General features: G+C 39.8%; 1 protein-coding gene across 1 annotated transcript in view; it reads left to right on the forward strand.

Annotated features, from left to right (window-relative positions):
• The first annotated feature begins 647 nt into the window (after positions 1 to 647).
• btbd7 (BTB (POZ) domain containing 7) overlaps positions 648 to 15,539 on the forward strand; it is a 134,611-nt gene continuing 119,719 nt past the window's right edge. Inside the window, exon 1 of the mRNA XM_046291822.1 lies at positions 648 to 1,061. The gene's annotated coding sequence lies outside the window, so the exon portion shown is untranslated. The remainder of the gene's footprint in view (positions 1,062 to 15,539) is intronic.

Genomic DNA, 15,539 nt, shown 5'->3' on the forward strand with positions numbered 1-15,539 from the left:
AACTAGCCTGTACCCCCGCACACTAACTCGGTAACTGGTGTCCCCTTTATATAGCCTTGTTATTCTCATTGTGTTACTTTAGTTATTACTTTTTAATTGAGTCTACTTGGTAAATATTTTCTTCTTCTTGAACTGCACTGTTGGTTAAGGGCTTGTAAGGAAGCATTTTACGGTAAAGTCTACACTTGTTGCATTCGACACATGTGACAAATAAAATTTGATTTGATGAAACAGGCAGGAAGAGTGAGCTCGTCTGTGATGGTCGGCGAACCCTCAACCTTCTGAACCGTAGCCCTGCTTGGGATCCACCACGGCAGCAGAGATGTTTTGGGGTATCAGAGATTTTAGTTTAAAAGAACAGGGATTTTGTGGAGAATGGGATCCAGTAGGCTGGAGTAGGTTATGTTGGGGCCAAAGTAGTGGGAAGGTGTGTTGGAGGCAGTGGTGAATATATATAGGGTTAGATGGCGGTGCAATTTCAATCCCCCCATTTATTTTGTGGGCAAATGTGCTATGCACTTTCCAAACAGTGAAAGGCAGCAATATGCAACATAAAGTCTTAGTCATATGAAGAATTAAAGTGCAATGAGGTTATCTTGAAGCTAGTGGGAGCACGCGACCAGCATCACCTGCCTAACCAGAATGTGCAACACTGGAGTTTTCCATTTGGCCTCGGCTACACGTCCACAAACCAAACAATCAGCAAAGTGTCGTGCAGTTGACACCAACCAGGGTCATTGTACCTTTTGGCCAATGGATTTTGCAGTATAACGTGGAACCTGACACTCCAAAGCGGAGTAGCCCACTGTTAGCAAAAAGACAAGTCTAGTTTACCCATTTTAAACAGTGGAAAACGGAATACCAGAAACCAACGCTCCACAGTTGACACTCGAGTGCGCGAGGACTACATTTATGTTTTTGGGTTGTGTTGCTTTAGCTAGCTAAACTTGCACACCACCGTGGGGACAGTTGGCTAAAGTAGCAACCCAAACGAATAGTCTACGAAGTCAAATCATACCGTACGAGGAAGAGGGCTGCAAAATCATACTTGACCCAATGAGGTAGGCTTGCTTACACTTATGTGGAGTTCATAGCTATGTCTAAATAGCTAGCTATATTCAATTGTACTTGCATTAGCTAGATAACTAACGTTGCTTCATATCCCATCGTTAGTAATTGCAACATCATCGACAGCGACAAACCACGGGTAGTTAGCACGAAGCCGTCCCAACGTTCTTGGTCGCGCAGCTAACAAACGTTAGCTAGCTATATAACGTTTCTATCGTTAGCTAGCTATGATTTGACGTTAGCAAGTGAATCACTAACGTTAGCTGGTTACCTGTAACAATAACTAACGAACGTTAGTTGGAAAAATGATCAACAGTGCTAGCTAGGTAGCCTAACTACAGTAGATACCTAACTTATAACGTAAGCTAATGTTAACCGACTCAGATAGTTTGCCCCATAGTCCAACTAACGTTACCTTCGCTAACTAAGTTATCACTTTGAAGTGGACACTGCAAGCCTAGACTAACGGAGTACTGTAAAGTTAAAGGACAATTAAGCGTTAACGTTAGCTATGGGGCTGTAACGCGTTAGCTCGCTATCTGTGTTAAAATTCAAAACTATTTGGTTAAAACGACTTTCTATACAGAAGTGGGATTGAAGTTGGTTGCTAGCTACCAGAGAGATCATGTTACGTTGCTAGTCAGCTAGCCAGACAACGTCACCAAGCTAACCAGGTTAGCAGTGTACTTTTTTATTCTAGTTTATTGGCCAACCTGTACTTTCATTTGTTGTGAAACTATAACGTTAAGTTGAGGGTTTCGTCATTTTTGGTAGCTAAATTAGTTAGCGAGGTTAGGTATCACGTGACCATCATACCATGGGTTATGCATTTTTGTATCGACTTTTCTACCTTCCTCTTCTCGTTATCTGCCCTTACACCCCATGATATAGTAGAATCAAACATTTGTTACAAAAGCGAGAGTTTGCGACGAAGTAGGCTACTTGAATGCCATTTACAGAAGATATGAGTGATAATTTGGGGGGAGCCTTTGATCATGACGCTCAGTTCCATTACACAAGTCATTGGACAAAGGCGTCTTCTGTAAGGGGGAGTTTTGTTAAGAGCCGCGATGCTTGGTCTGAATATTAATGTAGGGTTTCCACCACTTCCGAATTCCCCAGTCGAAGTTCCGCCCCCATGCCCAGGGGGTTATGGGAACTGAGCGTCGCGAACCCTGCAGGCAGAGCTAAAGGCTGCAGTCCAAACACGTTATGTTCACCCCCTCAGCCCTCGCAATAGCTACTTTCCCTTGGAGGAATCCCCGTCGAAACTAAATGCAGTTTGATTGCCATTTTAAGTGCGAGGTTCAACTCACTAACGTTGCATTGATAGCTTAAGGTTGGTTGTTTTTAAGCTCAACTTCAAGCTTTCCAAGGACGTTGCCTCCGATCATCACTCTCCCTCGCTTGGTCAAGGGACATTTAATGTAGCTATGTAAAACGTCATTCAAGGGCTGAGAATTTAGGGCCAAGGGCAGTCTACTTTTAATTTGGACTGCAGCCATAGTCCAAAGTGCACGTGGCCACTGCGTTAACCAATCAGTTAAGGAGCAGATGTTTGCTTGAAAATCTTCTGTTCATGAAACAGTTGCGCCTGTCATTAGTTCCAGGCAACCACAACCAAAAAATATGGAGGAAATCCAATCATTGCTGTGTCTGGTTTTCCAATTCTATATAATTTTGCTTTGCTAGAATACAGAGACAATATCACAAGGCCATGGAGAAGGATTCCAGATATTGTTGGAGTTGATGGTGGGTGAAGAGATTTGCACAAGAATGTTTGCATGTGCTGCTAGCTAGCTATAAACACCAAGCAACCTAAACCTCAAAACTGTGATCAAAGCCACCATTTTTAAATGTGCTGAGTAAATTATATTGTGAAATTTTCCCACCCAATAATAGAAATCCCAGTTACATGCATTATACCATTGTAAATGATACACTAAGCATGAATTTATCATGTAATATGCTACCAATTGGATTATGGTAATTTAACATTAGGATTTTCATATATTTAAGCAATCAGGCCTGGGGTGTGTGGTCTGATATACCACGGCTGTCAGCCAATCAGAATTCAGGGCTTGAACAACTCAGTTTATAATAAGGCTTATGGCTCCTTCTTTATACTTATTGTCATGACATTGATGATTATAGCTCACTCTCTGTAAAATACATGGGCCTACATGCACATGAATGGGTACTTTGGGTAAAGGGAGTTGTGGCTGTGCAAATCTCTTTAGCCATCAACACCAATATCTCTGCAATCCTCCTCCATGCCGTTGACCTTCTGATTTTGTCTCTATATTATATGTTCTAAAACCATTTTCAGCAAATCAACAAGGTAGAATTACAATGCTCCCCATGCAACATTATTTTCCTTTTTGATATTTTGCATTAGCATACAAATTGCCGGCTCGTTATTTTCATGTACAGTACCTAGAATACAAGGTTGGATTTGCACTAAACAATGTCATGTCAGACATATCATGTAGAAAATCTGGCTCGGGTTAGCCTCATATACATTATCTACTGGTATGATTTTAAATTGAGAAAGTATAGCTAGCTCATCAATATGCAAATGATGTGTGCGTTGAGCTATTCTCTGCTTCAGATGTACAATGACAAGGGGCAGATAGATTGCACATGCCCATTAGGCCAGTTATGCTATTATACTGTAGGCTTGTGGCTGCATTGGTGACGCATGCCATTATGATAAGCTGCAAAATGGTTTCACATGGCTGATATCCTGAGAGAGCGACAATCAATGAAAACCGATTGGGGAGCTCGCAACTTTCTCATTTGAGAAAGCAACACAGAAAAACAGACAAATTAAGAGACATCTCATACCTTTTTATTGTTGAATTGGGATTTGTGATTAATGAACATTGACACTAGTTAATCTTGAATAATTAAAATATAATTTCAAAATGTACAAATAATGTAACTTATAGATGTTAGACATCTTAGTAAGTAGGCTATTATTATTAAAGCTTAATTTTGGGTGAACAAACAAGTCCATCCCAGAGGTGGCCAACCTTGCTCCACTCCCAGATATACTGAGTGAACAGACTTCTATTCCAGCCCAGCAATAATACACATTATTATTAACTCATTAGGTTTGGTAAGTTGAAATAGGTGTGTTAGTGCTGGGCTGGAACAGAAGACTGCTCACCCAGCATTAGGGCTGTCCCCGACAAAAAAAACTTTCTTAGTCGACCATCTGTTCTTTTGACCAATGGAATGGTCTACATTTTCAAATGTTTATTTGTATAGATAGACACACTGTATTTTAATAAAATCAACTATATGTAGGCTACTGAGCTTGTCTGATGCTTTAAGCACATTGATTGATTTGTGTGTCTTAATTATTTAATCACAATCAAATGTATTTATAAAGCCCTTCTTACATCAGCTGATGTCACAAAGTGCTGTACAGAAACCCAGCCTAAAACCCCAAACGGCAAGCAATGCAGGTGTAGAAGCACAGTGGCTAGGAAAATCTCCCTAGAAAGGCCAGAACCTAGGAAGAAACCTAGAGAGGAACCAGGCTATGAGGGGTGGCCAGTCCTCTTCTGGCTGTGCCGGGTGGAGATTATAACAGAACATGGCCAAGATGTTCAAATGTTCATAGATTACCAGCAGGGTCAAATAATAATAATCACAGTGGTTGTAGAGGGTGCAACAGGTCAGCACCTCAGGAGTAAATGCCAGTTGGCTTTTCATAGCTGATCATTCAGAGTATCTCTACCTCTCCTGCTGTCTCTAGAGTGGTGAAAACAGCAAGTCTGGGACAGGTAGCACGTCCAGTGAACAGGTCAGGGTTCCATTGCCGCAGGCAGAACAGTTGATACTGGAGCAGCAACACGACCAGGTGGACTTGGGACAGCAAGCAGCCATCAGACCAGGTTGTCCTGAGGCATGGTCCTACGGCTCAGGTCCCCCGAGAGAAAGAAAGAGAGAGAGCATACTTAAATTCACACAGGACACCGCATAAGACAGGAGAAGTACTCCAGATATAACAAACTGACCCTAGCCCCCCGACACACACTATTGCAGCATAAATACTGGAGACTGAGACAGGAGGGTTCAAATGACTCGAGGGAGCCAGAGAAAAAAACTTTTCCCGAACCACCACCTCCCGCTGCTGCTGGCCTTTACAGATTCTGCCATTACGCTCCTGAAGTTGCTGGTTATAGGCTACGGCAGGGGTCGGCAACCTTTTCCATTTGTAGTGCCAATTTATCTTACAATTTTTACCGATCTACGTGTCAGTTATGATTTTCATATGCACATTTCCTTGGAACAGTCTTAATTTATTTTATAATAGTGTCTTCGTATCTCGAAATCATTGTCATGTGTTTAATACAAATTAGATCTAGAGCGTTGTATGAGATGTTCAATTTCTTGGTAATTTCTTGCAAGGAATAGCCTCAATTTCTCAGAACAAGAATAGACTGACGAGTTTCAGAAGAATGGTCTTTGTTTTGGCCATTTTGAGCTTGATACACCAGATACACCTCATTTGGCTGCCTTTTGTTCCAGTTCTCTGCTGCCTGGGACTGGAACGAATTGCAAAAATCGCTGAAGTTGGAGACTTTTATCTCCCTCACCAATTTCAAACATCTGCTTTCTGAGCAGCTAACCGATCGCTGCAGCTGTACATAGTCTATCGGTAAATAGCCCACCCAATTTTACCTACCTCATCCCCATACTGTTTTTATTTACTTTCTGCTCTTTTGCACACCAATATCTCTACCTGTACATGACCATCTGATAATTTATCACTCCAGTGTTAATCTGCAACATTGTAATTATTCGCCTACCTCCTCATGCCTTTTGCACACAATGTATATAGACTCTCTTTTTTCTACTGTGTTATTGACTTGTTAATTGTTTACTCCATGTGTAACTCTGTGTTGTCTGTTTCACACTGCTATGCTTTATCTCGGCCAGGTCGCAGTTGCAAATGAGAACTTGTTCACAACTAGCCTACCTGGTTAAATAAAGGTGAAAAAATACTCAACCAGTCTTCAGAAGGCCAGTTTTATTGCTTCTTTAATCAGGACAACAGTTTTCAGCTGTGCTAACACAATTGCAAAAGGGTTTTCTAATGATCAATCAGCCTTTTAAAATTATAAACTTGGATTAGCTAACACAACATGCCATTGGAACACAGGAGTGATGGTTGCTGATAATGGGCCTCTGTACACCTACATAGATATTCCTTTAAAAATCAGTCATTTCCCGGTACAATAGTCATTTACAACATTAACAATGTCTACACTGTATTTCTGATCCATTTGATGTTATTTTAATGGACAAAAAATGTGCTTTTCTTTCAAAAACAAGGACATTTCTAATTGACCCCAAACTTATGAACGGTAGTGTAGGTAGGGGTATAGTGACTATGCATAGATAATAAACAGTGATTAGCAGCAGCTTGACAACCCCCACACCCTTTGTTTTTAATGTAAATAGTCCTGGTGGCCTTTCGATTAATTGTTCAGCAGTCTTATGGTTTTGGGGTAGATGCTGTTAAGGTGCCTTTTGGACCTAGACTTGGTGCTCCGGTACCGCTTACCGTGCGGTAGCAGAGAGAACAGTCTATGACTTGGGTCACTGGATTCTTTGACAATCCTGGATGGCAGGATTAAATGTCAGGAATTGTGAAAAACTGAGTTGTAAATTTTTTTTACCCCATTTTCTCCCCAATTTCATGGTATCCAATTGATTAGTAGCTACTATCTTGTCTCATCGCTACAACTCTGGGCGCGAACCCAGAGTCTCTGGTGGCACAGCTGGCGCTGCAGTATAGTACAGCCCCCCCCCCCCCCCCCCAGTCAGCTGAAAAGGTGGCGCGGGGAATTCCAAAATATTCTTTAGAAATATTTAACTTTCACACATTAACAAGTCCAATACAGCGAAAGAAAGATAAACATCTTGTTAATCTACCCATCATGTCCGATTAAAATAAAAAAATAAAAAATATAAAAAGTTTTACAGCGAAAACACAACATATTTATGTTAGACCACAAATAAATCACCCAAAAAACACAGCCATTTTTCCCAGCCAAAGATAGTCACAAAAGCAGAATTGGAGATAAAATGAATCATTAACCTATTGATAATCTTCATCAGATGACACTCATATGACATGTTACACAATACATTTATGTTTTGTTCGATAATATGCATATTTATATTCACAAATCTCGGTTTACTTTGACGCCATGTTCAGAATTGACGCCATGTTCAGAAATGCCTCCAAAATATCCGGAGGAATTATGCCAGAAAGCTACGCCAGATAACAGAAATACTCATCATAAACTTTGACTAAAGATACATGTTCTACATATAATTAAGGATACACTGGTTCTTAATGCAACCGCTGTGTCAGATTTTTAAAAAACGTTACAAAAAAAGCCTACCATGCAATAATCTGAGAGGGTGCTCAGACGTAAATATATTTCTCCGCCATGTTGGAGTCAACAGAAATACGAAATTACATCATAAATATTCCCTTATCTTTGATCTTTCATCAGAATGCAGTGCAAGGAGTCCTAGTTCCACAATAAATTGTTGTTTTGTTCCATAATGTCCAATACTAGTGTCCAATTAGCTGCATTTGCTAGCACTTTCAGCTCACGTGCCCGAAAGCTGATGCTGGTCCAGGAGAACTTGGACGAAAACTTCAAAAATACATATTCCAGGTTGATTAAACTGGTCAAACTAAGTAGAGAATCAATCTTCAGGATGTTATTTTCATATATATCCAGTAACGTTCCAACCGGAGCATACGTTTTCATCTGCAGCCAAATGGAACGATGGCGACATCCACAGACAAATGCGCAACAGGGAAATTGCATTCTGCCAGGAAAGTGACTCATTCCCCTCCCATTCGGTCAAAGTTCACACCAGAGGCTCCATTCCACGTTCTACTGAAGGAGGACATCTAGTGGAAGGCGTAGGAAGTGCTAACAGATCCATATCTTATTTGGAAGGGAAGAGGCGATGACTTAAAATTAGACACGCATTCAGAATTTCACTTCCTGTTTGGAAGATTGCCTGGCCTATGAGTTCTGTTATACTCAGACATAATTCAAACAGTTTTAGAAACTTCAGAGTGTTTTCTATCCAATAGTAATAATAATATGCATATATTAGCAATCTAGGACAGAGTAGGATGCAGTTCACTATGGGCACGCAATTCATCCAAAGTGAAAATACAAGGTTAACCTCTTGGAACTAACCATTCTAGACCCGGGAGAATTGTCATCAACTACACTAATTAGCATAGCGCAACGGTCAAAAAATATTACTAGAATATATTAATATTCATGAAATCACAAGTGAAATATATATAGTGAAACACAGCTTAGCCTTTTGTTAATCACCCTATCGTCTCATATTTTGAAATGATGCTTTACAGCCAAAGCAAGACAAGCGTTTGTGTAAGTTTATCGATAGCCTAGCATAGCATTATGTCCAGCTAGCAGCAGGAAGCTTGGTCACGAAAATCAGAAAAGCAATCAAATTAACCGTTTACCTTTGATCTTTGGATGTTTTCACTGATGAGACTCCCAGCAAATGTTCATTTTGTTCCATAAAGATGATAAAATACCTCCATTTGTTTGTCACGTTATGTTGAGAAATCCACCGGAAATAGCGGTCACGACAACGCCGAAAAAATTTACAAATTATATCCATAATATTGACAGAATCATGGCAAACGTTTTTTATAATCAATACTCAGGGTGTTTTTCAAATATCTATTCGATAATATATCAACCTGTACAATTGGCTTTTCAGTAGGAGCGAGAGGAAAAATGACTACCTCTGTCTTTTACGCAAGAATCGCTCAGAGCCCTCAGCTGGCCATTAACACAATGTAGTCGTTTACGCTCATTCTTCAACATAATGGCGTGAAACTATGTCAAAATGCTGTAGACACCTTAGGGAATACGTAGAAAAGGGAATCTGGTTGATATCCCTTTCAGTGGCCAATAGGGGTGCACAGGAACACAACGGTTTCAAAACATGAGTCACTTCCTGATTGGATTTTTCTTAGGCTTTCGCCTGCAATATCAGTTCTGTTATACTCAGACAATATTTTGACAGTTTTGGAAACTTTAGAGTGTTTTCTATCCTAAGCTGTCAATTATATGTATATTCTAGCATCTGGTCCTGAGAAATAGGCGTTTTACAAAAATAAAAATAGTGCCCCCTAGTTTCAAGAGGTTAAGCACTGCGCCACCCAGGAGTTTTAATGTATATGGCTAAGGTGTATGAAAACTTAGACTTCAACTGTATATATACAGTATATATAAATAAATAAATATATATATATATATCTTGTCCGATTAATCGGTTTCTGCTTTTTTTGGTCCCCTAATAAATCCGTATCGGCGTTGAAAAATCATAAATCGGTCGACCTCTAGTCTAAACATACCAAGACAGTCGTGAAGAGGGCACGACAAAACCTTTTCCCCTTTAGGAGAGTGAAAAGATTTGGAAAGGGTCCCCAGATCCTGAAAAAGTTATACAACTGCACCATCGAGAGCATCGTGACCGGTTGCATCACTGTCTGCTTCCTGAAAGGTTTCCGGGATGATGGTGTTGATGTGAGCCATTACCAGCCTTTTAAAGCATTTCATGGCTGCCGACGTGAGTGCTACGGGACGGTAGTAATTTAGTCAGGTTACCGTCGCTTTTTTGAGCTCAGAGACTATGGTTGTCTGCTTGAAACATGTAGGTATTACAGACTCGACCAGGGATAGATTGAAAATGTCAGTGAAGACACTTGCCAGTTGGTCAGCGCGTGCTCTGAGTACACTTCCTAGTACTCCGTCTCGCCCCGCGGCCTTGTAATAAGAATTTGTTGAATGCATTAACAGAAATTACGTTAACCAAACAAACGTTATAGATTAGAAATGATGGGAATTAAGGTAACTGTACTACTGGTGATACTGGTATGCCATCCCCGCTGCCTCTGCACTGGAGTAGTCCACTGAGACGGGCGTCAAACTTGATGTGCCATAATTATAGATACAATTGTTTTTTAAAATTAAACTGCTCAAGTAAAGAATTCTGTCGACCAACAGTTTTGTGACCAGTCGACTAAATGGGGTCAGCCCTACCCAGCATACCTCCAGGAGAAGGATTTGCCAGCTACAGTTATAAGTTTGTAGCCTACGTTGTGTGACTTGTAACTGTATTGTTGTATACAACATTTTCTAACATTAGTACACATACAACCCATGGCATACAAGGATGTGCCAGCAGTTTCTTGGGACATTCTCTACAACCTCCTCATCTGCAGACAGGCTTTCGCAGCTCTCCATTTCTGAGGACAGACATCACAAAGAAACGGGCTTTATTTTATTACAATTAGACTGCCCTGACTTCTCTGTTTGCCTTCATAGTTTTCCTCTTTGAGAGAATATTTTCATAATGTCCTCCCATAACCTGCCATAAAAAGTACACCTACTCCCTTTTGTGACAGCTGGAGCAGAAAATACTTTCACCCTTTCCATTGCTTTTTTCTACAAATGCATTTGGAACCTTAAGTTTTTAATTTATGATGACAAATAGGCCTACATCAAATTAACAAGCTAATATTAAATTAACTATCTGATATTTCACTTAGCTATAGTATGCAAAGTTGGCTAGCTAACAAGCAGCTCATTAGCCTACAAAGTGGCCTGCTGTAGCTAGTTAGCTAGCTAATAATCTATATTTTTTAACATATTCAAAATGTATTTACCTGTGCTAATTAGCTGTCTGCGTCTCTGAACACCTGTATGTAAACGGAGACAGATGTCACAAACGTGTTGTCACTGAAAAATACTGTCGGCTGCAACTGTGCTAAATCATTCTCCAATAAGTGTGTATTTTGCATTTGTGAAATTATTTTGATGTGTAAAGGGATTTATGTTTCTAGAACCGTACCGCAATTGAGAATCGATTCACCTTTAGATCACGCCTTCATGGTTGAATTGCTGCAAAGAAAGCACAACTAAAGGACACCAATAAGAAGAGACTTGCTTGGGCCAAGAAACACGAGCAATTGACATTTAGACCGGTGGAAATCTGTTCTTTGGTCTGATGAGTCTAAATTTGAGATTTTTTGGTTCCAACTGTCGTGTCTTTGTGAGACGCAGAGTAGGTGTAGTTCCCGCCGTGAAGCATGGAGAAGGAGGTGTTATGGTGTGGGGGTGCTTTGCTTGTGACACTGCCTGTAATTTATTTAGAGTTCAGGGCACACTTAACCAGCATGGCTACCACAGCATTCTGCAGTGATACGCCATCCCATCTTGTTTGCGCTTAGTGGGACACTCATTTGTTTTTCAACAGGACAATGACCCAACACAACTCCAGACTTCAACCTCATGAAGCTGGTTGAGAGAATGCCAAAAGTGTGTAAAGTTGTCAAGGAAAAGGATGGCTACTTTGAAGAATCTCAAATATACAGTATATTTAGATTTAACTCTTTGTTGGTTACTACATGTTTCCATATGTGTTAGTTCATAGTTTTGATGTCTTCACTATTTTTCTACAATGTAGAAATGAAGAAATCCTTGAATGAGTAGGTGTTCTAAAACTTTTGACTGGTAGTGTAGTTTAGGCTTCCATTATGCCTATATGAATCCTACCTCTTGAATCACATCTAGATGTCAACTTTTGACTGGTACTGTCTCTCATTTTGTGTTCTAGAGCGAGCTGTAGAATACAAATGCTTTTTGATATCGATTCGTCACAGCTCTGCAAGAGAAGGGCACCCCAGCCAGCACCCATTACTTTCAAATGAGTCAGTATTTTTTTCTGAAAACATAGAAAGTCATCGGATGCTAATAAAAAGGTAATTTAACCAGTGTCATAAGTGGCTGACAGCTACCGCATGCATTCATCCCCATCTCAACCTTCCCTTCTGGCCTCAAGTGCACAATCTCTCTCCACCGGCCCCGTTTCCCTGATTCAGCTTTTTGACTCTAGAGTACAGAAGCCTTCTTGTTTGTTTGTGGCTGTGCTGCCCAGGAAGCATTGTTTTAGCATTAAAATTGCTTTTGTAACACCATGGTTAATCACAGTGATTGGCGTATTAACCGTTATCTTGTGTCACAGCACATTTGTCCATTTTGAAGGATTACAGCAGCTTGGTGCATTTTCTTTTTCACAGAGCTGTTTTGAGAGGAAGCAGAGCTGAGAGCGGGTGTGCTTTACAGATTTGTAGATTTGTAGATTAGGTTACAAAAAGTGCCCAAAGTAAACGTTTTGTTCTTGGAAATGTATCTCTTCGACATATTTCTTTCAGAACATCATTCAACTGTGCTTTATAGTCATGCATTCTGGTCTTGATGGACTTCTATGCGCTTGAGCAAATTGGAATGCATCACGTCATGTGCTTCATAGTCAACCAGATTGCTGCAGCGATCTGATACGTTCACCCTACATATTTAAAACAAGCACCTTTTTAGTGTCTTAGGACAAAAATAAACATGAAGTGCCCTCCCTCCCCTCTATATTAAACACCATGATCTGATTTTTGATGCTTTTAAAGTCTCATACATTCTGATAGATGTTGGAGGCATTTCTGTTATTATGCCTGCCGTATAATGTGAAAAGATGTCGGACTGGTGGGCTCATTAATGTGATTTAATTTTTTTTATAACGCGTCCTTGGCGAACATATTGCCAGTTGGAAAGAGGTCGTATTATGACCCATAGTAAATTGAAGGTTTTCCATTATCTAGCAATACAGAGACACTTGCGAGACAGTTTGTTCTCATTAAAGTGTCAAATTCCCTATCTCACTTCAGTTGTCCTCTACTGCATGTGTAGGCTCTACTCAATGTCAACGTTTAAACCAACATGGACAAATGTTTCCGAAAAATCATATACAAGTGGTAATAGGAAACGTGGCACTACATTTTTAATGCCAAAAGGGCCATCAATCATCATGTGCCAAATAAATGGGCGAGGCCTGAACAGAAACGGTCACCTTTGAAATGTAGCTGTCATTAAGTTTAGGCTGATCTGTCGTTTGAGGTCCCAGCGATCATCAGGTGGCCTGCCACGTACCTCCTTCCCCTCCCGTTGGCACATCACTTAACTGAATCTGCCAGGTTAATTTGTTTCCCACTCCACTGGTGTTGTACTGGACTGATTGTAGTTTCAGTCTGTTAAGACTTCTGTTTGTGCTGTGTAGGAATGGTCCTTGTGAAAAGGAATTTTTATTAACATCTGATTGTAGCACAAAGGACATACAAAAGGCAACATTGACATGAGAAAATCATAACTTGTAATTGGTCATTGTTTTACATCCTGTACAGTTGCTCACTTGTTTTAAGACATGTAGCCACTGCCAGTATGCTATGCCCTCATTTCCTATTTTGTTTTTGGAGGTACACTGTTTTTGAGGACACATTTCCTTCCTTGATATCCTCTCACAGGATTGGGCCTCATTAAATAGCTTTTTATGCAGGCTAATCAAAGCCAATTTCCTGCAATTCTACATATTTTGCCATGGTTTATGTAATTTGAGTTACTCTAACATAAAATCAAAATCAATGTGGACCTCATGCCATGACAAATACTCCCGAATGCTTAATTGTTTTACATTTTAGATTCTACCTGACTGTAGCTTTTATTTAGGTGATTGTGAGTTCAGAAATATGATCTTATTAAAAAAATATATAGCAGGGCTTGACATTAACTTTATGATATCCAATTGGTAGTTAGTCTTGTCCCTTCGCTGCAACTCCCGCACGGACTCTGGAGAGGCCAAGAGCCATGCTTCTTCCGAAACCTTAGACCACTGCACCACTCGGGAGGCCCCTGATTTTGTTACTTGTCCAAAAGCTAAAAAAAGGTCTGTAATAGGCTTAGGCAATATACTCTTTTATACCGGGGTATTTCAATAGCCTATCTCGGGGGGTGCGTGCTATGCCACCGCTTATTCCTGAAATCTAAGATGTATCAAATTATATCCAGCTCAGGCCTCCAGTTATGCATTTGGCTTGCTTAACTTGCTAGCTGAGTTTCCCGTGGTGTGCATATTCGGTAATATTGTATACCCCGGTATGGTACAGAAACGGTATGGATATCTGGATATTGCCAACCTTTTTCTGTAACAACATTTTTACATAATTTTATGATGAAAGGAACCACTTTACAAAATAAAATGTATTACTGTCTTTTTTACAGTAGAGAATCAGACAAATGTAGACTATACTCTGCTTATTGGCTTTTTTGCATATTCAAGCCTGTCTCAAAATACAACACCGCCCCTTTTAAAGCTCTCCTGGTGAATGGTTGGCCACCCTTGGTAGCCTATGAAATATTGCAACATTACAATCACAGCAAAATATTAAATAATTCCCTCTGACCTCAAATTTAAGCTTGTCCCAATACTGGCACAGTTCTGGGATGACCGATCCAAAATTCATACAACCACTGCACATTAAAACATTTAAAAAAGTAATGAGGCTGATGCAACAGACCGTTTAGCTTAAAATGTTAACAGCTCAACAATGAGCACATGGCTGTAGACTCCAAAATACAAATGGAGCGAGAGGTTTCTTGTGACAGATGAAAATATCTTTATAAATTAAAAGGGAAGATCTAAAGATGCATCAGCTAGCATGGGGTACTAATATGAGTAGGATTATGCCTTTGGTTGTTGGACAATAAAATAATGTAGATTTTTGAAAACCCATGGGAAAAAGTATTGTTTTTCATGACATATGAAGTGTTTATGAAAGAATTCCCTTAGCATTTCCATGATCATATTTTGGCTTACCTAAAAAGGTAAGACCTGCTGCATAAATGACATGTATAACATCCAGGTTTTAAACCATTAAGTTTATGGTTAAATAGTTTTACAATGCTGTCCGCCTCCGCTCTGATTCAAGGTGGATGATGTGCAGTGCGCAACAGGCACTGTCCATTACTCTCCCGTGTTCAGTGGCTCGAGTAGGTATGTAGACAGAATCAAGCCTTTAGATGTTAATAATCCTTTATTACATTTTTCAAACATGACTGGTGTTTAGGCCATATTTATGTAATTTAAAAGTCTCATTCAAGTTTGGCTGCATTTTATGTTGCCTCCCTCAGCATCGGTTTTGACATGAGTCTATAGCCAATATGAATATCACCTATACTTTTAACACATTGGCCTCTCTGATCCAGTAGTTGTTTGATATTGTGATCTATTTTTTCATTTGTCCATTCGGTTTACTTAAATCTATATTATTGTCCGACCTATTTTTTTTTATTTGTTATTTTTGTTATATATATATATTTTTTATACTTAATTATACGTTAATGTCAAGCTCTGTATAGGTTCGTTATGTTTTCTACGTACTTTGTATCTGGTTTAAGTTTACACTGAAAACATTTTTCCATCCCAAAAAATGATAAAACAAATGTTTTATTATTTTACTGCTTGAACATAGGCGGCCCGCCCAAGACAGT

This window comes from Oncorhynchus gorbuscha, linkage group LG12, assembly GCF_021184085.1.
Source record: "Oncorhynchus gorbuscha isolate QuinsamMale2020 ecotype Even-year linkage group LG12, OgorEven_v1.0, whole genome shotgun sequence".
Taxonomy (NCBI): domain Eukaryota; kingdom Metazoa; phylum Chordata; class Actinopteri; order Salmoniformes; family Salmonidae; genus Oncorhynchus; species Oncorhynchus gorbuscha.